This window comes from Leuresthes tenuis, unplaced genomic scaffold (assembly GCF_036924035.1).
Source record: "Leuresthes tenuis unplaced genomic scaffold, fLeuTen1.0.hap1 SCAF_17, whole genome shotgun sequence".
Lineage (NCBI taxonomy): Eukaryota > Metazoa > Chordata > Actinopteri > Atheriniformes > Atherinopsidae > Leuresthes > Leuresthes tenuis.
This window is the reverse complement of record NW_027325371.1, coordinates 29,274,086-29,299,553: the sequence shown is the minus strand read 5'-3', so window position 1 is coordinate 29,299,553 and position 25,468 is coordinate 29,274,086. Positions and strand designations below refer to the sequence as shown.

General features: G+C 42.8%; 2 non-coding genes across 2 annotated transcripts; both read left to right on the top strand.

Moving 5' to 3' along the window:
- Positions 1 to 14,104: 14,104 nt before the first annotated feature.
- Positions 14,105 to 14,218, top strand: LOC140274170 (U5 spliceosomal RNA). The gene has a single exon (XR_011908147.1). It is a non-coding gene; the product is annotated as a U5 spliceosomal RNA (small nuclear RNA).
- Positions 14,219 to 14,526: 308 nt separating this feature from the next.
- Positions 14,527 to 14,710, top strand: LOC140274397 (U2 spliceosomal RNA). The gene has a single exon (XR_011908352.1). It is a non-coding gene; the product is annotated as a U2 spliceosomal RNA (small nuclear RNA).
- Positions 14,711 to 25,468: the final 10,758 nt, after the last annotated feature.

Here is a 25,468-nt window from a genome sequence, read left to right as displayed (position 1 = left end):
AGCAAGGTCTGAATGCCCAACCTTATATCATCAAAAGCGAGATCAGAGGTGTTTGGCTGCAAGAAGGCCATAGTTTTCCAAAAGCGGGTAAGGTGCGAATGTCCGACTAAATATCAACAAAATTTGGGGCGGAGGTCTTCGGATGCAAGTGGGTGTGAATATCCCACCATACAAGTATGGTGGAGAGGAAGCTGTAAATAGCCGACCATAGTTTGGAAAAAGCGGGTAAGAAAAGGTTTGAATGCCCGAACATACACCATCAAAAGAGGGAGCGGAGGTGTTCCGCTGTACGAAGGTGTGAATGTCCGACCATACTTGGTAAAAAGCGGGTAAGAAAAGGTTAAAATACCCGACTGTACACAATCAATAGCGGGAGCGGATGTGTTCGGCTACAAGAAGATGTGAAAGTCCGACCATGGTTTGTAAAAAGCGGGTAAGAAAAGGTGCGAATGTCCGACAATGTATGATCAAAAGAGAGAGCGGAGGTTTTCGGATACAAGAAGGTTTGAATGTCCCACCATAGTTTGTAAAAAGCGGGTAAGAAAAGGTTGGAATGCCCGACTATACACCATCAAAAGCGGGAGCAGAGGTGTTCCGCTGTAAGACGGTGTGAATGTCCGACCATAGTTGGTAAAAAGCGGGTAAGAAAAGGTTAAAATACCCGACTGTACACAATCAATAGCGGGAGCGGAGTTGTACGGCTACAAGAAGGTGTGAAAGTCCGACCATGGTTTGTAAAAACCGGGAAGAAAAGGCTCGAAAGCCCGACTATACACCATCAAAAAGAAGGTTTGAATGTCCATCAATAATTGCTTTAAAACAAGAAAGTAAATTTTCGAATATCAAACCGCACATGATCATAAGCAGTAGAGGAGGTGTTCGGCTGCAAGAAGGTGTGAATGTCCACCCATAATTCATGAAAAATGGGTAAAAAAAAAGGTGCGAATGCCTAACAATACATTATCAAAAGCAGGTGTGAATGTCAGATCATAATTTGTAAAAAGCTGATGAGAAAGGGTGAGAATGCCCGACTATACACCATCAAATGCGGGAGCGGAGGTGTTCGGCTCTGAGTAGGTGTGAATGTCCGACCATAATTGCTGAAGAATGTGTTAGAAAAGGTAAGAATGCTGGACCATACATCATCAAAAGCGGGAGAGGTGGTGTTCGGCTGCAAAAAGGTGTGACTGTTCGACTAAAGTTTGTAAAAAGTGGGTAAGACAAGGTGCGAATGCCTGACAATGTATGATCAAAAGCGGGAGCGGAGGTGTTCAGCTGCAAGAAGGTCTACATGTCCATCAATAATTGCTAGAAAACATGAAAGAAACTTTTCGAAAATCAAACCGCACATGATCATAAGTGGGATAGGAGGTGTTCAGCTGCAAGGTGTGAATGTCCACCCATAATTCCTGAAAAATGGGCAAAAAAAAGGTGTGAATGCCCAACCATACATCATCAAAAGCAGGAGTGGAAGTGTTCGGCTACAAGAAGGTGTGAACGTCCAACCAAAATATGTAAAAAGAAGTTAAGAAAAGGTTCGAATATCCAACCAAACATAATCAAAAGCGGGAGCAGAGCTGTTCGACTGCAAGTAGGTGTGAATGTCAGATCATAATTTGCAAAAAGCTGATGAGAAAGGGTGAGAATGCCCGACTATACATCATCAAATGCGGGAGCGGAGTTGTTCGACTGCAAGTAGGTGTGACTGTCCAGCCATAATTACTCACAAACGGGGGAAGAAAAGGTAGTATTGCCAGACCATACATGATCAAAACAGGGAGCGGAGGTTCAGCTGCAAGGTGTGAATGTCTGACTATAGTTTGTAAAAAGCGGGTAAGACAAGGTGCGAATGCCCGACAATGTATGATCAAAAGAGAGAGCGGAGGTGTTCGGCTGCAAGGTCTGAATGTCCAACCATAATTTGTAAAAACCGGGTAAGAAAAGGCTCGAAAGCCCGACTATACATCATCAAAAGCGGGAGCGGAGGTGTTCAGCTGCAAGAAGGTGTGAATGTTCGACTAAAGTTTGTAAAAAGCTGGTAAGACAAGGAGCGATGTCCCGACATTGTATGATCAAAAGCGGGAGCGGAGGTGTCCAGCTGTGAGTAGGTGTGAATGTCCGACCATAATTGCTGAAAAATGTGTTAGAAAAGGTAAGAATACTGGACCATACATCATCAAAAGCGGGAGAGGTGGTGTTCGGCTGCAAGAAGGTGTGAAAGTCCAACAATGGTTTGTAAAAAGCGGGTAAGAAAAGGTTAAAATACCCGACTGTACAAAATCAATAGCGGGAGCGGATGTGTTCGGCTACAAGAAGATGTGAAAGTCCGACCATGGTTTGTAAAAAGCGGGTAAGAAAAGGTGCGAATGTCCGACAATGTATGATCAAAAGAGAGAGCGGAGGTTTTCGGATACAAGAAGGTTTGAATGTCCCACCATAGTTTGTAAAAAGCGGGTAAGAAAAGGTTCGAATGCCCGACTATACACCATCAAAAGCGGGAGCAGAGGTGTTCCGCTGTAAGACAGTGTGAATGTCCGACCATAGTTGGTAAAAAGCGGGTAAGAAAAGGTTAAAATACCCGACTGTACACAATCAATAGCGGGAGCGGAGTTGTACGGCTACAAGAAGGTGTGAAAGTCCGACCATGGTTTGTAAAAACCGGGAAGAAAAGGCTCGAAAGCCCAACTATACACCATCAAAAAGAAGGTTTGAATGTCCATCAATAATTGCTTTAAAACAAGAAAGTAAATTTTCGAATATCAAACCGCACATGATCATAAGCGGTAGAGGAGGTGTTCGGCTGCAAGAAGGTGTGAATGTCCACCCATAATTCATGAAAAATGGGTAAAAAAAAAGGTGCGAATGCCTAACAATACGTTATCAAAAGCAGGTGTGAATGTCAGATCATAATTTGTAAAAAGCTGATGAGAAAGGGTGAGAATGCCCGACTATACACCATCAAATGCGGGAGCGGAGGTGTTCGGCTCTGAGTAGGTGTGAATGTCCGACCATAATTGCTGAAGAATGTGTTAGAAAAGGTAAGAATGCTGGACCATACATCATCAAAAGCGGGAGAGGTGGTGTTCGGCTGCAAAAAGGTGTGACTGTTCGACTAAAGTTTGTAAAAAGTGGGTAAGACAAGGTGCGAATGCCTGACAATGTATCATCAAAAGCGGGAGCGGAGGTGTTCAGCTGCAAGAAGGTCTACATGTCCATCAATAATTGCTAGAAAACATGAAAGAAACTTTTCGAAAATCAAACCGCACATGATCATAAGTGGGATAGGAGGTGTTCAGCTGCAAGGTGTGAATATCCACCCATAATTCCTGAAAAATGGGCAAAAAAAAGGTGTGAATGCCCAACCATACATCATCAAAAGCAGGAGTGGAAGTGTTCGGCTACAAGAAGGTGTGAACATCCAACCAAAATATGTAAAAAGAAGTTAAGAAAAGGTTCGAATATCCAACCAAACATAATCAAAAGCGGGAGCAGAGCTGTTCGACTGCAAGTAGGTGTGAATGTCAGATCATAATTTGCAAAAAGCTGATGAGAAAGGGTGAGAATGCCCGACTATACATCATCAAATGCGGGAGCGGAGTTGTTCGGCTGTGAGTAGGTGTGAATCTCCGACCATAATTGCTGAAAAATGTGTTAGAAAAGGTAAAAATGCCGGTCCATACATCATCAAAAGCGAGAGAGGTTGTGTTCGACTGCAAGTAGGTGTGAATGTCCAGCCATAATTACTCACAAACGGGTAAGAAAAGGTAGTAGCCAGACCATATATGATCAAAACAGGGAGCGGAGGTGGTTCAGCTGCAAGAAGGTTTGAATGTCAAACTAAAGTTCAAATATATTAACAAAAGCGGGAGGAGAGGTCTTCGGATGAGAGTGGTTGAAAATTTCCAACCATAATGTATAAAATGCGGTGAAAAAAAAGGTGTGATAGAACACTAAAAGGTGGAGCGGAAGTGTTCGGCTGCAAGAAGGTGTGAATGTCCGACTATATTTGGTGAAAAGCAGGTGAAGCAAGGTCTGAATGCCCAACCTTACATCATCAAAAGCAAGATCAGAGTTGTTTGGCTGCAAGAAGGCCATAGTTTGCCAAAAGCGGGTAAGGTGCGAATGTCCGACTAAATATCAACAAAATTTGGGGCGGAGGTCTTCGGATGCAAGTGGGTGTGAATATCCCACCATACAAGTATGGTGGATGGAGAGGAAGCTGTGAATAGCCGACCATAGTTTGGAAAAAGCGGGTAAGAAAAGGTTTGAATACCCGAACATACACCATCAAAAGAGGGAGCGGAGGTGTTCCGCTGTACGAAGGTGTGAATGTCCAACCATACTTGGTAAAAAGCGGGTAAGAAAAGGTTAATATACCCGACTGTACACAATCAATAGCGGGAGCGGATGTGTTCGGCTACAAGAAGGTGTGACAGTCCGACCATGGTTTGTAAAAAGCCGGTAAGAAAAGGTGCGAATGTCCGACAATGTATGATCAAAAGAGAGAGCGGAGGTTTTCGGATACACGAAAGTTTGAATGTCCTACCATAGTTTGTAAATAGCGGGTAAGAAAAGGTTCAAATGCCCGACTATACACCATAAAAAGCGGGAGCGGAGGTGTTCCGCTGTAAGACGGTGTGAATGTCCGACCATAGTTGGTAAAAAGCGGGTAAGAAAAGGTTAAAATACCCGACTGTACAAAATCAATAGCGAGTGCGGAGTTGTTCGGCTACAAGACGGTGTAAAAGTACGACCATGGTTTGTAAAAAGCAGTTAAGAAAAGGTTCGAATATCCAACCAAACATAATCAAAAGCGGGAGCAGATCTGTTAGACTGCAAGTAGGTTTGAATGTCCAGCCATAATTAATCACAAACGGGGGAAGAAAAGGTAGTATTGCCAGACCATACATGATCAAAACAGGGAGCGGAGGTTCAGCTGCAAGGTGTGAATGTCTGACTATAGTTTGTAAAAAGCGGGTAAGACAAGGTGCGAATGCCCGACAATGTATGATCAAAAGAGAGAGCGGAGGTGTTCGGCTGCAAGGTCTGAATGTCCAACCATAATTTGTAAAAACCGGGTAAGAAAAGGCTCGAAAGCCCGACTATACATCATCAAAAGCGGGAGCGGAGGTGTTCAGCTGCAAGAAGGTGTGAATGTTCGACTAAAGTTTGTAAAAAGCTGGTAAGACAAGGAGCGATGTCCCGACATTGTATGATCAAAAGCGGGAGCGGAGGTGTCCAGCTGTGAGTAGGTGTGAATGTCCGACCATAATTGCTGAAAAATGTGTTAGAAAAGGTAAGAATACTGGACCATACATCATCAAAAGCGGGAGAGGTGGTGTTCGGCTGCAAGAAGGTGTGAAAGTACAACAATGGTTTGTAAAAAGCGGGTAATAAAAGGTTCGAATGCCCGAATATACATCATCAAAAGCGGAAGCGGAGGTGTTCGGATGCAAGAAGGTGTGAACGTCCGACCAAAGTTTGTAAAAAGCAGTGAAAAGCGAGAAAAAGCTTTTCGTGAGTTTTGCATGATTTGGGATTTTGCTTATAAAATGCATTACTTCACTCAAACTATGTTAAAACTGATTTGTCCTTCATATTTACCATGTCTAGAAAGATTTAAACAAAAAAACAACGTTGTACTTTGCAGTAAAAGAAAGAGCAAATCTAAAGTTTCAGGAATCCGAGTATAAGCCTGCTTTCATGAGTTCTGCACGATTTCGGATTTTGCTATAAAATGAATTGCTTTGCTCAAACCAAGTTAAAACTGCTTTGTCCTTCCATATTCATCAATGTCTAGATCGACTTCAACAAAGAAAAACATTGGACTTTGCAGTAGAAGAAGTTGAAATCCATCTACACATTGATAAATACGAAGGACAAAGCAGTTCCCACTTGCCCATAAGAAAATAAGCTTATTCTCGGATTCCTGATCCTTCAGTTTTGCTCTTTCTTCTACTGCAAAATACAATGTTGTTCTTTGTTGAAGTCGATCTAGACATTGATAAATATGAATGAAAAAGCAGTTTTAACTTGGTTTGAGTGAATGAATTCATTTTATACATAAAATCCGAAATCGTGCAGAACTCATGAAAATAAGCTTATTCTCGGATTTCTAAAACTTTTGATTGGCTCTTTCTTTTACTGCAAAGTACAACGTTGTTTTTTTGTTTAAATCTATCGAGACATTGATAAATATGAAGGTAAAAGCCGTTTTAACATAGTTTGAGTGAAGGAATTGATTTTATAGATAAAATCCCAAATCATGCAGAACTCCTCAAAAGGGGCGTATGGCTTAATCACAAGTGTGGCTCTTTCTCATTCAGGGTAGTATGAGGAAGTTTATGCTTGAAATATATGTAGAAATGGGTACATATGAAGGACAAAGCAGTGTTAACTTAGTTTGAGTGAAGGAATTAATTTTATACATAAAATCCCAAATCATGCAGAACTTATGAAAAGAAGCTTATTCTCGGATTCCTGATCCTTCAGTTTTGCTCTTTCTTCTACTGCAAAATACAATGTTGTTCTTTGTTGAAGTCGATCTAGACATTGATAAATATGAAGGAAAAAGCAGTTTTAACTTGGTTTGAGTGAATGAATTCATTTTATACATAAAATCCGAAATCGTGCAGAACTCATGAAAATAAGCTTATTCTCGGATTCCTAAAACTTTTGATTTGCTCTTTCTTTTATTGCAAAGTACAACGTTGTTTTTTTGTTTAAATCTATCGAGACATTGATAAATATGAAGGTAAAAGCCGTTTTAACATAGTTTGAGTGAAGGAATTAATTTTATAGATAAAATCCCAAACCATGCAGAACTCCTCAAAAGGGGCGTATGGCTTAATCACAAGTGTTGCTCTTTCTCATTCAGGGTAGTATGAGGAAGTTTATGCTTGAAATATATGTAGAAATGGGTACATATGAATGACAAAGCAGTGTTAACTTAGTTTGCGTGAAGGAATTAATTTTATACATAAAATCCGAAATCGTGCAGAACTCATGAAAATAAGCTTATTCTCGGATTCCTAAAACTTTTGATTTGCACTTTCTTTTACTGCAAAGTACAACGTTGTTTTTTGTTGAAATCTATCTAGACATTGATAAATACCAGTCGAAACTCTGCTGCCGCTTTTGATAATTTATGGTTGGGCATTCTTACCTTTTCTTACCCGCTTTTTACAAATTATGATCTTACATTCACACCTACTTGCAGTCGAACACCTTCTCATCCACTTATGATCATGTGCGGTTGGGCTTTCGCACCTTTTCTTACCCATTTTTCAGTAATTATGGGTGGACATTCAGACCTTCTTGCAGCCGAAAACCTCCACTCCTCTTTTGATCATACATTGTCGGGAATTCACACCTTGTCTTACCCGCTTTTTACAAACTTTAGTCGGACATTCAAACCTTCTTGCAGCTGAACCACCTCCGCTCCCTGTTTTGATCATATATGGTCTGGCATTAGTACCCTTTCTTACCCGTTTGTGAGTAATTATGGCTGGACATTCACACCTACTTGCAGCCGAACACAACCTCTCCCGCTTTTGGTGATATATGGTCCGGCATTCTTACCTTTTCTAACACATTTTTCAGCAATTATGGTTGTAGAATCACACCTACTCACAGCCGAACAACTCCGCTCCCACATTTGATAGTGTATAGTCGGGCATTCTCACCCTTTCTCAACAGCTTTTTGCAAATTATGATCTGATATTCACACCTACTTGCAGTCGAACAGCTCTGCTCCCGCTTTTGATTATGTTTGGTTGGATATTCGAACATTTTCTTAACTGCTTTTTACAAACTTTGGTCGGACGTTCACACCGTCTTGCAGCCGAACACCTCCGCTTCCGCTTTTGATGGTATATAGTGTGGCATTCGAGCCTTTTCTTACCCGCCTATTACTTACTATGGTTGGACATTCAAACCTTCTTGTAGCCGAACACATCCGCTCCTGCTTTTGATGATGTATTATTTGGCATTTGCACCTTTTCTTACCCATTTTTCATTAATTTTTGGTCGGATATTCAGACCTTCTTGCAACTGAACACCTCTGCTCCCGCTTTTGATGGTGTATAGTCGGGCTTTCGAGCCTTTTCTTCCCCGATTTTTACAAATTGTGGTTGGACATTCAGACCTTGCAGCCGAAAACCTCCGCTCCCTCTTTTGATCATACATTGTCGGGCATTCGCCCCTTGTCTTACACGGTTTTTACAAACTTTAGTCAGACATTCACACCTTGCAGCTGAACCACCTCCATTCCCTGTTTTGATCATGTGTGGTCTGGAAATACTACCTTTTCTTCCCCCGTTTGTGAGTGATTATGGCTGGACATTCACACCTACTTGCAGCCGAAAAACCACCTCTCCCGCTTTTGATGATGTATTGTCCGGCATTCTAGTCTTTTCTATCACATTTTTCAGCAATTATGATCTGACATTCACACCTACTTGCAGTCGAACAGCTCTGCTCCCGCTTTTGATTATGTTCGGTTGGATATTCAAACCTTTTTTTAACTGCTTTTTACAAACTTTGGTCGGACGTTCACACCTTCTTGCAGCCGAACACCTCCGCTTCCGCTTTTGATGGTATATATTCGGGTATTCGAACCTTTTCTTACCCGCTTTTTACAAACCATGGTTGGACTTTCATACCTTCTTGTAGCTGAACAACTCCACTCCTGCTTTTGATGATTTATGGTTGGACATTCGCATCTTTTCCTACCCATTTTTCAGTAATTATGGGTGGATATTCACACCTTCTTGCAGCTGAACACCTCCTCTCCCGCTAATGATCATGTAAGGTTTGATATTCGAAAATTTTGTTTCATGTTTTAAAGCAATTATTGATGGACATTCACACCTACTTGCAGCCGAACACCACCTCTCCCGCTTTTGATGATGTATGGACCGGCATTCTTACCTTTTATAACACATTTTTCAGCAATTATGGTTGGAGAATCACACCTACTCACAGCCGAACATCTCCGCTACCGCATTTGATGGTGTATAGTCGGGATTCTCCCTCCTGAGCTGTCACCTTATCGTGGTGGGGGAGTTTGCGTGCCCCAATGAGTCTGGGAGCTATGTTGCCCGGGGCTTTAAGCCCCTGGTAGGGTCACCCAAGGCAAACAGATCCTAGATGAGGGACCAGACAAAGAACAGCTCAAAAGACCCCTTATGATGAACAAAAAATTTGGACCTCGTGATCCCTTGCCCGGATATGGGACACCGGGGCCTCCCCCCGGAGCCAGGCCCGGGGGTGGGGCCCGGCAGCGGGCGCCTGGTGGCCGGGTCTGTGCCCATGGGGCTCGGTCGGGCATAGCCCGAAATGATGACGTGGGTCCCCCTCTTCCGACGGGCTCACCACCCGTGGGAGGGGCCAAGGGGGTTGGGTGCGATGTGAGCTGGGTAGCGGCCGAAGGCAGAGGCCTTGGCGGTCTGATCCTCGGCTACTGAAGCTAGCTCTTGGGACGTGGAATGTCACCTCTCTGTTGGGGAAGGAGCCGGAGCTGGTGCGCGAGGCTGAGCGGTTCCGGCTAGATATAGTCGGACTCACCTCGTCGCACGGCTTGGGCTCTGGAACCAGTCCTCTTGAGAGGGGTTGGACTCTCTTCCACTCTGGAGTTGCCCGTGGTGAGAGGCGCAGAGCAGGTGTGGGCATACTTATTGCCCCCCGGCTGTGTGCCAGTACATTGGGGTTTACCCCAGTGAACGAGAGGGTAGCCTCCCTCCGCCTTCGGGTGGGGGGACGAGTCCTGACTTGTTTGTGCCTATGCGCCAAACAGCAGTTCAGAGTACCCACCCTTTTTGGAGTCTCTGGGGGAGGCACTGGAGAATGCTCCTACCGGAGACTCCCTCGTTCTGCTGGGGGACTTCAATGCTCACGTGGGCAATGACAGTGAGACCTGGAGGGGTGTGATTGGGAGGAACGGCCCCCCCGATCTGAACCAGAGTGGTGTTATGTTGTTGGACTTCTGTGCTGGTCATGGACTGTCCATAACGAACACCATGTTCAGACATAAGGGTGTCCATATGTGCACTTGGCACCAGGACACCCTTGGCCGCAGTTCGATGATCGACTTTGTGGTTGTATCATCGGACTTGCGGCCGTATGTCCTGGACACTCGGGTGAAGAGAGGGGCGGAGCTGTCAACTGATCACCACCTGGTGGTGAGTTGGCTCCGCTGGTGGGGGAGGATGCCGATCAGACCTGGCAGGCCCAAACGTATTGTGAGGGTCTGCTGGGAGCGTTTGTCAGAATCCCCCGTCAGAAGGAGCTTTAACTCCCACCTCCGGCAGAGCTTCAACCATATCCCGGGGGAGGTGGGGGACATTGAGTCCGAATGGGCCATGTTCCGTGACTCCATTGCCGAGGCAGCTGATCGGAGTTGTGGCCGTAAGGTGGTCGGTGCCTGTCGTGGCGGCAACCCTCGAACCTGCTGGTGGACACCAGTGGTGAGGGAAGCCGTCAAGCTGAAGAAGGAGTCCTATCGGGCCTTTTTGGCCAGTGGGACCCTGGAAGCAGCTGATAGGTACCGACAGGCCAGACGGGCTGCGGCTTCGGCGGTTGCTGAGGCAAAAACTCGGGCCTGGGAGGAGTTCGGTGAGACCATGGAGAACGATTTCCGGACGGCCTCGAAGAGATTCTGGTCCACCATCCGGCGTCTCAGGGGGGGGAAGCGGCTCACAGTCAACACTGTTTACAGTGGGGACGGGGCTTTGCTGACCTCAACTAGGGATGTTGTGAGTCGGTGGGGGGAGTACTTCGAGGAACTCCTCAATCCTACCAACACGTGCTCGGAAGAGGCAGAGTCGGAGAGCTCGGAGACAGGGCCTCCCATTTCTGGGGCTGAGGTTGCCGAGGTGGTCAAAAAGCTCCTCGGTGGCAAGGCCCCGGGGGTGGATGAGGTCCGTCCTGAGTTTCTCAAGGCTCTGGATGTTGTAGGGCTGTCTTGGCTGACACGCCTCTGCAGCATCGCGTGGACATCGGGGACAGTGCCTCTGGACTGGCAGATTGGGGTGGTGGTCCCCCTCTTTAAAAAGGGGGACCGGAGGGTGTGTTCCAACTATAGGGGTATCACACTCCTCAGCCTCCCTGGTAAGGTCTATTCGGGGGTATTGGAGAGGAGGATCCGTCGGATAATCGAGCCTCGGATTCAGGAGATGCAGTGTGGCTTTCGTCCTGGCCCATTTGTGAGTAATTATGGCTGGACATTCACACCTACTTGCAGCCGAACACCACTTCTCCCGCTTTTGATGATGTATGGACCGGCATTCTTACCTTTTCTAACACATTTTTCAGCAATTATGGTTGGAGATTCACACCTACTCACAGCCGAACACCTCCGCTCCCGCATTTGATGGTGTATATTCGGGCATACGAACCTGTTCTTACCCGCTTTTTACAAACCATGGTCGGACTTTCACACCTTCTTGTAGCTGAACAACTCCGCTCCCTCTTTTGATTGTGTACAGTCGGGCATACAAACCTGTTCTTACCCGCTTTTTACAAACTATGGTCGGACATTCAAACCTTCTTGTAGCCGAACACATCCACTCCTGCTTTTGATGATGTATGGTTGGGCATTCGCACCTTTTCTTACCCATTTTTCAGTAATTATGGGTGGATATTCACACCTTCTTGCAGCGGAACACCTCCTCTCCCGCTTACGATTATGTGCGGTTTGATATTCGAAAATTTTCTTTCATGTTTTATAGCAATTATTGATGGACATTCATACCTTCTTGAAGCCGAACACATCCACTCCTGCTTTTGATGATGTATGGTTGGAATTTCGAACCTACTTGTTGCCCGTTTTTCATTAATTATGGGTAGACATTCACACCTTGTTGCAGCCAAACACCTCCGCTCCCTGTTTTGATCATGTATGTTTTGACATTCGCACCTTTTCTCACCTGCTTTTTACTATTGTCGGCCAATCACAGCTTCCTCTCCACCATACTTGTATGGTAGGAAATTCTCACCCACTCTCATCCGAAGACCTCTCCTCCCGCTTTTGTTAATATTTAGTCGGGCATTCGAACCTTTTCTTACCCACTTTTTACAAATTTTGGTCGAACATTCACACCTACTTGACGCTGAATACTTCCGCTCCACCTTTTAGTGATGTATGGTTGGCATTTGCACCTTTTGTTGCCCTCTTTTTATACTGATTGCTGAAGATTAAGTTGTTCTTTCTCAAACTACAATTTTTTTTTAATTGTTGAAACTTGATTTGAAGTGGATAAATAAGGAGGACAAACAGTTTTAAGTCACGCTGATAGAAGAAATTAATTTTATAGCAAAATCTGTATTTCGTCATATGTCGAGAGATGCTTATTGCTGAAGAAGTTCTTTCTCATTCTACAAAGTACAACGTTGTTTATCGTTGAAACTTGATTAGACATGAATAAATATGAAGGAAAAAGCAGTCTTAACTTGGTTTGAGTTAATTAATTCGTTTTATAGGAGAATCCGAATTCGTGCTTATTTTCGGATTCCTGAAGAATGAGTCTGGTTCTTTCTCATAATACAAAGTTTGTTGTTTATTGTTGAAACTTCATCAGAAGTGAAGAAATAAATGAATGCCTATCAACAAATGTGGGATCTAAACTCTACTGCTTCCTCTAAAATAATTTCTTTTCTCAATTCAGAAATGTGTGTGTGTAAGTCACAACACCCGTGACACCAAAACGGCTTTCTTTTCTCTCTTTTCTCTACACTCTGCACTATGAGCACACACACCAAATCAGAAAGGCTTTTTTCTCTCTTTTCTACATTATGGACTGTGGGGACACAAAACCGCTCTCTCTTTTTTTTTTTGATTGTGTGCCAGGGCGTTGTCTCACGTATTAGATTATGCTTAAGATACGAATGGGTTTATCAGTCACATCAGAATCCATACATACTGATCCTCCCGTAATAAAATGGTCGGATCTTATCAAACACACTTTGTTTCTTGTGACAATCAAGTCAGCGAAACAGCGTATACACGTCAAGACACTGAATCAAGTTTGCCACAAGCACTCATAAGTTTGGCAGTATTGCTCTGCCGTCAGCAATCATACACCCATTTTATTTTCGTGAGACGTGCAGGCACCTGTTCATCTACTGTTCTATCACTATGAATTAGTTTATCTATTATCAATAAGGATACTTCTACAACTACTATCAAAGTATGTCCAGACTTCTTATGTTGTCAGTTGCTATATATGAATAAGTGGGTAGCTACTGACAAGCATTAAGCATGTCACACAGCCCAAACATATAACATTTCAGGACACACCACACAGTTAACAACCACAGTGAAGTGTCAAAGCCCAAACATTCAACAGGACACTTACACAACACATTCAAATCAAACAGTCAGACAACATACAAGAACATATACCCCAGCCGGCATTGCTCCCTGCCTATTTTCCTACAGTTCACTATGTGTGCGCACACCTTTATTCACAAACTCTTCAACTTATACTCTTTTACCGAAGCTGCTACAGCTCGATTGGCCGAATACCCTTAGATCCTATTTCGGTGAATTTGACATCTGCCTTACATGTAACAGATTAGCGGTTTAGCAGTTTTATTTTAGTTTGAGTGAAGGAATTCATTTTATAGCAAAATCCGAAATCGTGAAGCACTCATGAAAGTAAGCTTATTCTCGGATTCCTGAAACTTTAGATTTGCTCTTTCTTTTACTGCAAAGTACAACGTTGTTTTTTTTGTATAAATCTTTCTAGACATGGTAAATATGAACGACAAAGCAGTTTTAACATAGTTTGAGTGAAGGAATTCATTTTATAGATAAAATCCCAATCCCAATCCCAAGAGAGAAAAGAGAGTGAATGCGAAGTAGACTTTAACACGGCTATGGGAGCGAGCCGAGTGTGGGCTAACCGGGAGAATTGCTTGAAAGAAACGCGACACTGAATGAGCGGTCAGAACAAAGCCTCAATACGGGATTCTCGTGGTGTTTTTGTTGCTGCCTTGTCTTTTGCATAGAGTAAAAGACAAGGCAGCCATCGACTCAACCAAGCGTCTCAACCAAGCAAAGCTCACCACGCCTGATGCCCTGCTCCCGCAGTGACGGATAATCGTACTCTGGTTTCTCTTCATAACATACAAGTCTTTCGCCTTTTACTAAAGACTTCCGTGGAGAGCAGCACTAATGAGTTGTTTCTATTATTGGCAGGCTTTACCTTTGCGGGTGAAGCCCTTTCTGTCTGTGCAAAAGAAATCTTGCTACTTTGCAGAGTGACTTCTCTGAGTAGAGTCGCCTTACTTGTTGCGACTGTGCCGATGTTCGAAGCTGGAGTGCAAAGTTGTTGCTTGAATGGTGCTTGCTGGAGCATGCGGGAGTGCAAAGTTATACCATTTAAAAGGGCTGAAGAGTGCTCAGTGCAGCGGGTGGGCGGAGGTGCAACGTGACACTCTGGCCACCTATGGCCATAAAAAGAACACTGCTACAAGTGCGCATTGTGCCAGCAAGGGCCCTCGGACCTGAAACAGTGGACAGTTATCGCTTCTCGGCCTTTTGGCTAAGATCAAGTGTAGTATCTGTTCTTATCAGTTTAATATGTCCTCTATACGAGGACAACATATTAAATGGATTTTTAAGAATAGGAGTTGAAAAAGAAGCTTGCTCCGTTCACTCCAAGCCTCGACCCGGTACTGCAGTGCCGCTGGGAACGGTGCGCTCTCCTCTGCTCTTGTGAAAAAGCAAACAGCGGTGTAGGATGGAAGTTTCAGGGAGCCCAAGATGAAACTTTCTTTTAATCTGCTGAGAAAAGAGAGTGAATGCGAAGTGGACTTTAACACGGCTCTGGGAGCGAGCCGAGTGCGGGCTAACCGGGAGAATTGCTTGAAAGAAACGCGACACCGAATGAATGGTCAGAACAAAGCCTCAATACGGTGTTCCTGTGGTGTTTGTGGCTGCCTTGTCTTTTGCACAGAGTAAAAGACAAGGCAGCCATCGAATAGATTGTTTCTACTTGGTCAGCCGAGGAGCAGGGGGGGGGGGCAAGCGTCTCAACCAAGCAAAGCTCACCAAGTAGGAACAATCGGGCCCTTTTCGATGGCTGCAACACCTGAAAGAGATATTGATGCGAGACCCGATCAAATGCTTTTTCAAAGTCTAAATTTAAGATGACAAGCCGGGTGTTTCTGTCTCTAGCGTAATCAATGATGTCTCGAATCAGTACGAGGCTGTCGGTGAGTTGTCTCCCTGAGATGGCACAAGCTTGGTCTGGGTGAATTACCTCCTCTAAAACAGAGGACATCCGTGTCGCTAAAACCTTGCTAAAATGTTTACAGTCAAAGTTTAAAAGTGTGATGGGCCTCCAATTCTTTAGGTCAGTCTTATCATTTTTTTTATAAAGTAGAGTCACTATTCCCACTCTAAAACTGTCAGGCAGTCGGTCGAGTTTTTCAAAATCTTTAAAAACATCTAAAATGTCTGATGATAAAAGGTCCCAATAGGTCAGATAGAATTCTGCAGGAAGCCCGTCTAAACCCGGAGCTCGACTTCTCTTAAAACCTGTTAGGCATTTTTTTAACTCTAAAGCAGTAAAATTCTGTGTCAAGTGTGCATTCTCTTTTACGGTTTTGTCAACGAATTTTAAGATTTCTGCCGATGTTTCCAAGTGCACTGGTTTCTCTTTGTACATGTTACTATAAAAGGTATGTACAGTTTCAATCATCTCTTGTGTGGATTTTGTTAAAAACCCATCTTCTCTTTTTAGATTTTGAATACACTCCTTTTTATTTATAACTTTCTTTCTTTTTCACCTTCCTCAATTTCCTGCTCCCTGCTTCTTACAAAAATTCCTTTACTCTTTATTTCTGCTAAAACTGACATTTCCTTTTTGACATCTTTGATTTCTTCTTTAAAGTCTATGCCACACTGATTTAGTTTAAAGTAGCGCTGTAAGCGTTTATGTAGTCCCATCATACATCTATTCTCTTTCCTTTTTTTACGTTTACCTTGCTGTTTAAAAAAAGTCTGGGTCGTTTCCTTCACCATTTCCCACCATTGTGCATGTGTTTCGTAGAGGTCTTGAAGGGTCTGCCACTCTTTATAACATTCCCTGTACTGACTGACTATGATTTCATCCTCCAACAGGGAACAGTTGAGTTTCCACAGACCACTTCCTACCGTCACACCAGAAGGGGGTGAAAGGGTGCAGGAGAGCATAAGGTGGTCTGAAAAGAAAACAGGGGTTAATCTAACATCAGTGGGTGGGCAATCTCTAGTAAAGAAATAATCAATGCGAGAGGCTCTGGTGCCATCATGACTAAACCAGGTGAAGCCCTCCTCTCTGGGATGCATGGTTTTAAAACAGTCAGTAAGCTTAAAATCCCTGCATATGCCCTGAAGTAAAATCGAAGTCTTATCCACTTTAAAATCTACCCCTGCTCTTTTTCTATCTTTCCTGCTCAAGATACAGTTAAAATCCCCTCCTACAACTAAAGGTACTTGCCCTAGCATGTAAAGCTGTATATCTTCTAAAAGGTCATACCTTTCATTTTTTCATTACATGTTTGGGCTTTGACACTTCACTGTGGTTGTTAACTGTGTGGTGTGTCCTGAAATGTTATATGTTTGGGCTGTGTGACATGCTTAATGCTTGTCAGTAGCTACCCACTTATTCATATATAGCAACTGACAACATAAGAAGTCCGGACATACTTTGATAGTAGTTGTAGAAGTATCCTTATTGATAATAGATCACTAATTCATAGTGATAGAACAGTAGATGAACAGGTGTTTGCACATGTCTCACGAAAATAAAATGGGTGTATGATTGCTGACGGCAGAGCAATACTGCCAAACTTATGAGTTCTTGTGGCAAACTTGATTCAGTGTCTTGACGTGTATACGCTGTTTCGCTGACTTGATTGTCACAAGAAACAAAGTGTGTTTGATAAGATCCGACCATTTTATTACGGGACGATCAGTATGTATGGATTCTGATGTGACTGATAAACCCATTCGTATCTTAAGCATAATCTAATACGTGAGACAACGCCCTGGCACACGATAAAAAAAAAAAAAGAGAGAGAGCGGTTTTGTGTCCCCACAGTCCATAATGTAGAAAAGAGAGAAAAAAGCCTTTCTGATTTGGTGTGTGTGCTCATAGTGCAGAGTGTAGAGAAAAGAAAGCCGTTTTGGTGTCACGGGTGTTGTGACTTACACACACACATTTCTAAATTGAGAAAGGAAATTATTTTAGAGGAAGCACTAGAGTTTAGATCCCACATTTGTTGATAGGCATTCATTTATTTCCTCACTTCTGATGAAGTTTCAACAATAAACAACAAACTTTGTATTATGAGAAAGAACCAGACTCATTCTTCAGGAATCCGAAAATAAGCTCTATTTTATGAGTTATGCACGAATTCGGATTCTCCTATAAAAAGAATTCATTAACTCAAACCAAGTTAAGACTGCTTTGTCCTTCATATATATTCATGTCTAATCAAGTTTCAACGATAAACAACGTTGTACTTTGTAGAATGAGAAAGAACTTCTTCAGAAATAAGCATCTCTCGACATATGACGAAATACAGATTTTGCTATAAAATTAATTCCTTCTATCGGCCTGACTTAAAACTGTTTGTCCTCCTTATTTATCCACTTCAAATCAAGTTTCAACAATTAAAAAAAATTTGTAGTTTGAGAAAGAACAACTTAATCTTCAGCAATCAGTATAAAAAGAGGTGCAAATGCCAACCATACATACCTAAAAGGTGGAGCGGAAGTATTCAGCTGCAAGTAGGAGTGAATGTTCGACCATAATTTGTAAAAAGCGGGTAAGAAAAGGTTCGAAGGCCCGACTATATATTAACAAAAGCGGAAGGAGAGGTCTTCGAATGAGAGTGGGTGAGAATTTCCAACCATAATCTATAAAATACGGTGAAAAAAAATATGTGAATGCCTCATAGAACACTAAAAGCGGAAGTGTTCGGCTGCAAGAAGGTGTGAATGTCCGACTATATTTGGTGAAAAGCAGGTGAAGCAAGGTCTGAATGCCCAACCTTACATCATCAAAAGCGAGATCAGAGGTGTTTGGCTGCAAGAAGGCCATAGTTTGCCAAAAGCGGGTAAGGTGCGAATGACCGACTAAATATCAACAAAAGTGGGGGCGGAGGTCTTCGGATGCAAGTGGGTGTGAATATCCCACCATACAAGTATGGTGGAGAGGAAGCTGTGAATGGCCGACCATAGTAAAAGGCGGGTGAGAGAAGGTGCGAATGTCAAACCATACATAATCAAAACAGGGAGCGGAGGTGTTCTGCTGTAAGAAGGTGTGAATGTCCAACCATAGTTGGTAAAAAGCGGGTAAGAAAAGGTTAAAATACCCGACTGTACACAATCAATAGCAGGAGCGGAGTTGTTCGGCTACTAAAAGGTGTGAAAGTCCGACCATGGTTTGTAAAAAGCGGGTAAGAAAAGGTGCGAATGCCCGACAATGTATGATCAAAAGAGGGAGTGGAGGTTTTCGGCTGCAAGAAGGTCTGAATGTCCAACCATAATTTGTAAAAACCGGGGAAGAAAAGGCTCGAAAGCCCGACTATACACCATCAAAAGTGGGAGCGGAGGTGTTCAGCTGCAAGACGGTCTGAATGTCCATCAATAATTGCTAGAAAACATGAAAGAAAATTTTCGAATATCAAACTGCACATGATCATAAGCGGGAGAGGAGGTGTTCAGCTGCAAGAAGGTGTGAATGTCTACCCATAATTACTGAAAAATGGGTAAGAAAAGGTGCGAATGCCTAACCATACATCATCAAAAGAGGGAGCGGAGGTGTTCCGCTGTAAGACGGTGTGAATGTCCGACCATAGATGGTAAAAAGCGAGTAAGAAAAGGTTAAATTACCCGACTGTACACAATCAAAAGAGGGAGCGGAGTTGTTCAGCTAAGAGAAGGTGTGAAAGTCCGACCTTGGTTTGTAAAAAGCGGGTAAGAAAAGGTTCGTATGCCCGAATATACACCATCAAAAGCGGAAGCGGAGGTGTTCGGCTGCAAGATATTGTGAACGTCCGACCAAAGTTTGTAAAAAGCAGTTAAGAAAAGGTTTGAATATCTAACCAAACATAATCAAAAGCGGGAGCAGAGCTGTTCGACTGGAAGTAGGTGTGAATGTCAGATCATAATTTGCAAAAAGCTGATGAGAAAGGGTGAGAATGCCCGACTATACACCATCAAATGCGGTAGCGGAGTTGTTCGGCTGTGAGTAGGTGTGAATCTCCAACCATAATTGCTGAAAAATGTGTTAGAAAAGGTAAAAATGCCGGACCATACATAATCAAAATCGGGAGAGGTGGTGTTCAGCTGCAAGAAGGTCTAAATGTCCATCAATAATTGCTAGAAAACATGAAAGAACATTTTCGAAAATCAAACCACACATGATCATAAGTGGGAGAGGAGGTGTTCAGCTGCAAGAAGGTGTGAATGTCCACCCATAATACCTGAAAAATGGGTAAAAAAAAAGGTGCGAATGCCCAACCATACATCATCAAAAGCAGGAGTGCATGTGTTCGGCTACAAGAAGGTGTGAACGTCCGACCAAAGTTTGTAAAAAGCAGTTAAGAAAAGGTTCGAATATCCAACCATACATAATCAAAAGCGGGAGCAGATCTGTTCGACTGCAAGTAGGTGTGAATGTCAGATCATAATTTGCAAAAAGCTGATGAGAAAGGGTGAGAATGCCCGACTATACACCATCAAATGCGGGAGCGGAGTTGTTCGGCTGTGAGTAGGTGTGAATCTCCGACCATAATTGCTGAAAAATGTGTTAGAAAAGGTAAGAATGCCGGTCCATACATCATCAAAAGCGAGAGAGGTTGTGTTCGGCTGCAAGTAGGTGTGAATGTCCAGCCATAATTACTCACAAACGGGTAAGAAAAGGTAGTATTGCCAGACCATATATGATCAAAACAGGGAGCGGAGGTGGTTAAGCTGCAGGAAGGTTTGAATGTCCGACTAAAGTTCAAATATATTAACAAAAGCGGGAGGAGAGGTCTTCGGATGAGAGTGGTTGAAGATTTCCAACCATAATGTATAAAATGCGGTGAAAAAAAGGTGTGATAGAACACTAAAAGGTGGAGCGGAAGTGTTCGGCTGCAAGAAGGTGTTAATGTCCGACTATATTTGGTGAAAAGCAGGTGAAGCAAGGTCTGAATGCCCAACCTTACATCATCAAAAGCGAGATCAGAGGTGTTTGGCTGCAAGAAGGCCATAGTTTGCCAAAAGCGGGTAAGGTGCGAATGACCGACTAAATATCAACAAAAGTGGGGGCGGAGGTCTTCGGATGCAGGTGGGTGTGAATATCCCACCATACAAGTATGGTGGAGAGGAAGCTGTGAATGGCCGACCATAGTAAAAGGCGAGTGAGAGAAGGTGCGAATGTCAAACCATACATAATCAAAACAGGGAGCGGAGGTGTTCTGCTGTAAGAAGGTGTGAATGTCCAACCATAGTTGCTAAAAAGCGGGTAAGAAAAGGTTAAAATACCCGACTGTACACAATCAATAGCGGGAGCGGAGTTGTTCGGCTCCTAAAAGGTGTGAAAGTCCGACCATGGTTTGTAAAAAGTGGGTAAGAAAAGGTGCGAATGCCCGACAATGTATGATCAAAAGAGGGAGTGGAGGTTCTCGGCTGCAAGAAGGTCTGAATGTCCAACCATAATTTGTAAAAACCGGGGAAGAAAAGGCTCGAATGCCCGACTATACACCATCAAAAGTGGGAGCGGAGGTGTTCAGCTGCAAGACGGTCTGAATGTCCATCAATAATTGCTAGAAAACATGAAAGAAAATTTTCGAATATCAAACTGCACATGATCATAAGCGGGAGAGGAGGTGTTCAGCTGCAAGAAGGTGTGAATGTCTACCCATAATTACTGAAAAATGGGTAAGAAAAGGTGCGAATGCCTAACCATACATCATCAAAAGAGGGAGCGGAGGTGTTCCGCTGTAAGACGGTGTGAATGTCCGACCATAGATGGTAAAAAGCAGGTAAGAAAAGGTTAAATTACCCGACTGTACACAATCAAAAGAGGGAGCGGAGTTGTTCAGCTAAGAGAAGGTGTGAAAGTCCGACCTTGGTTTCTAAAAAGCGGGTAAGAAAAGGTTCGTATGCCCGAATATACACCATCAAAAGCGGAAGCGGAGGTGTTCGGCTGCAAGATATTGTGAACGTCCGACCAAAGTTTGTAAAAAGCAGTTAAGAAAAGGTTCAAATATCTAACCAAACATAATCAAAAGCGGGAGCAGAGCTGTTCGACTGGAAGTAGGTGTGAATGTCAGATCATAATTTGCAAAAAGCTGATGAGAAAGGGTGAGAATGCCCGACTATACACCATCAAATGCGGTAGTGGAGTTATTTGGCTGTGAGTAGTTGTGAATCTCCAACCATAATTGCTGAAAAATGTGTTAGAAAAGCTAAAAATGCCGGTCCATACATAATCAAAATCGGGAGAGGTGGTGTTCAGCTGCAAGAAGGTCTAAATGTCCATCAATAATTGCTAGAAAACATGAAAGAAAATTTTCGAAAATCAAACCACACATGATCATAAGTGGGAGAGGAGGTGTTCAGCTGCAAGAAGGTGTGAATGTCCACCCATAATACCTGAAAAATGGGTAAAAAAAAGGTGCGAATGCCCAACCATACATCATCAAAAGCAGTAGTGCATGTGTTCGGCTACAAGAAGGTGTGAACGTCCAACCAAAGTTTGTAAAAAGCAGTTAAGAAAAGGTTCGAATATCCAACCAAACATAATCAAAAGCGGGAGCAGAGCTGTTCGACTGCAAGTAGGTGTGAATGTCAGATCATAATTTGCAAAAAGCTGATGAGAAAGGGTGAGAATGCCCGACTATACACATTCAAATGCGGGAGCGGAGTTGTTCGAATCATCAAAAGCAGGAGTGGAAGTGTTCGGCTACAAGAAGGTGTGAACGTCCAACCAAAATATGTAAAAAGCAGTTAAGAAAAGGTTCGAATATCCAACCATACATCATCAAATGCGGGAGCGGAGTTGTTCGGCTGTGAGTAGGTGTGAATGTCCGACCATAATTGCTGAAAAATGTGTTAGAAAAGGTAAAAATGCCGGTCCATACATCATCAAAAGCGAGAGAGGTTGTGTTCGGCTGCAAGTAGGTGTGAATGTCCAGCCATAATTACTCACAAACGGATAAGAAAAGGTAGTATTGCCAGACCATATATGATCAAAACATGGAGCGGAGGTGGTTCAGCTGCAAGAAGGTTTGAATGTCCGACTAAAGTTCAAATATATTAAAGAAAGCGGGAGGAGAGGTCTTCGGATGAGAGTGGTTGAAAATTTCCGACCATAATGTATAAAATGCGGTGAAAAAAAGGTGTGATAGAACACTAAAAGGTGGAGCGGATGTGTTCGGCTGCAAGAAGATGTGAATGTCCGACTATATTTGGTGAAAAGCAGGTGAAGCAAGGTCTGAATGCCCAACCTTACATCATCAAAAGCGAGATCAGAGGTGTTTGGCTGCAAGAAGGCCATAGTTTGCCAAAAGCGGGTAAGGTGCGAATGTCCGACTAAATATCAACAAAATTTGGGGCAGAGGTCTTTGGATGCAAGTGAGTGTGAATATCCAACCATACAAGTATGGTGGAGAGGAAGCTGTGAATAGCCGACCATAGTTTGGAAAAAGCGGGTAAGAAAAGGTTTGAATACCCGAACATACACCATCAAAAGAGGGAGCGGAGGTGTTCCGCTGTACGAAGGTGTGAATGTCCGACTATAGTTGGTAAAAAGCGGGTAAGAAAAGGTTAAAATACCCGACTGTACACAATCAATAGCGGGAGCGGATGTGTTCGGCTACAAGAAGGTGTGAAAGTCCGACCATGGTTTGTAAAAAGCGGATAAGAAAAGGTGCGAATGTCCGACAATGTATGATCAAAAGAGAGAGCGGAGGTTTTCGGATACAAGAAGGTTTGAATGTCCCACCATAGTTTGTAAAAAGCGGGTAAGAAAAGGTTCGAATGCCCGAACATACACCATCAAAAGAGGGAGCGGAGGTGTTCCGCTGTAAGAAGGTGTGAATGTCAGACCATAGTTGCTAAAAAGCGGGTAAGAAAAGGTTAAAATACCCGACTGTACACAATCAATAGCGGGAGCGGAGTTGTTCGGCTACTAAAAGGTGTGAAACTCCGACCCTGGTTTGTAAAAAGCGGGTAAGAAAAGGTTCGAATGCCCGAACATACACCATCAAAAGAGGGAGCGGAGGTGTTCCGCTGTAAGACGGTGTGAATGTCCGATCATAGTTGGTAAAAAGCGGGTAAGAAAAGGTTAAAATACCCGACTGTACACAATCAAAAGAGGGAGCGGAGTTGTTCAGCTAAGAGAAGGTGTGAAAGTCCGACCATGGTTTGTAAAAAGCGGGTAAGAAAAGGTTTGTATGCCCGAATATACACTATCAAAACCGGAAGCGTAGGTGTTCCGCTGCAAGAAGGTGTGAACGTCCCACCAAAGTTTGTAAAAAACTAGTTAAGAAAAGGTTCGAATATCTAACCAAACATAATCAAAAGCGGGAGCAGAGCTGTTCGACTGCAAGTAGGTGTGAATGTCAGAGAATAATTTGCAAAAAGCTGATGAGAAAGGGTGAGAAATCCCGACTATACACCATCAAATGCGATTCTCCAACCATAATTGTTGAAAAATGTGTTAGAAAAGGTAAGAATGCCGGTCCATACATCATCAAAAGCGGGAGAGGTGGTGTTCGGCTGCAAGTAGGTGTGAATGTCCATTAATAATTGTTTTAAAACATGAAAGAAAATGTTCGAATATCAAACCTTACATGATCATTAGCGGGAGAGGAGGTCTTCAGCTGCAAGAATGTGTGAATGTCCAGCCATAATTACTCACAAACGGGTAAGAAAAGGTACTATTGCCAGACCATATATGATCAAAACAGGGAGCGGAGGTGGTTCAGCTGCAAGAAGGTTTGAATGTCCGACTAAAGTTTGTAAAAAGCGGGTAAGACAAGGTGTGAATGCCCGACAATGTATGATCAAAAGAGGAGCGGAGGTTTTCGGGTGCAAGAAGGTCTGAATGTCCACCCATAATTACTGAAAAATGGGTAAGAAAAGGTGCGAAAGCCCAACCGCACATGATCATAAGTGGATGAGAAGGTGTTCGACTGCAAGTAGGTGTGAATGTAAGATCATAATTTGTAAAAAGCGGGTAAGAAAAGGTAAGAATGCCCAACCATAAATTATCAAAAGCGGCAGCAGAGTTTCGGCTGGTATTTATCAATGTCTAGATAGATTTCAACAAAAAACAACGTTGTACTTTGCAGTAAAAGAAAGTGCAAATCAAAAGTTTTAGGAATCCGAGAATAAGCTTATTTTCATGAGTTCTGCACGATTTCGGATTTTATGTATAAAATGAATTTCTTCACGCAAACTAAGTTAACACTGCTTTGTCCTTCATATGTACCCATTTCTACATATATTTCAAGCATAAACTTCCTCATATTACCCTGAATGAGAAAGAGCCACACTTGTGATTAAGCCATACCTCCCTTTTGAGGAGTTCTGCATGATTTGGGATTTTATCTATAAAATTAATTCCTTCACTCAAACTATGTTAAAATGGCTTTTACCTTCATATTTATCAATGTCTCGATAGATTTAAACAAAAAAACAACGTTGTACTTTGCAATAAAAGAAAGAGCAAATCAAAAGTTTTAGGAATCCGAGAATAAGCTTATTTTCATGTGTTCTGCACGATTTCGGATTTTATGTATAAAATGAATTCATTCACTCAAACCAAGTTAAAACTGCTTTTTCCTTCATATTTATCAATGTCTAGATCGACTTCAACAAAGAACAACATTGTATTTTGCAGTAGAAGAAAGAGCAACACTGAAGGATTAGGAATCCGAGAATAAGCTTCTTTTCATACGTTCTGCATGATTTGGGATTTTATGTATAAAATGAATTCCTTCACTCAAACTAAGTTAACACTGCTTTGTCCTTCATATGTACCCATTTCTACATATATTTCAAGCATAAACTTCCTCATACTACCCTGAATGAGAAAGAACCAAACTTGTGATTAAGCCATACGCCCCTTTTGAGGAGTTCTGCATGATTTGGGATTTTATCTATAAAATCAATTCCTTCACTCAAACTATGTTAAAACGGCTTTTACCTTCATATTTATCAATGTCTCGATATATTTAAACAAAAAAACAACGTTGTACTTTGCAGTAAAAGAAAGAGCCAATCAAAAGTTTTAGGAATCCGAGAATAAGCTTATTTTCATGAGTTCTGCACGATTTCGGATTTTATGTATAAAATGAATTCATTCACTCAAACCAAGTTAAAACTGCTTTTTCCTTCATATTTATCAATGTCTAGATCGACTTCAACAAAGAACAACATTGTACTTTGCAGTAGAAGAAAGAGCAACACTGAAGG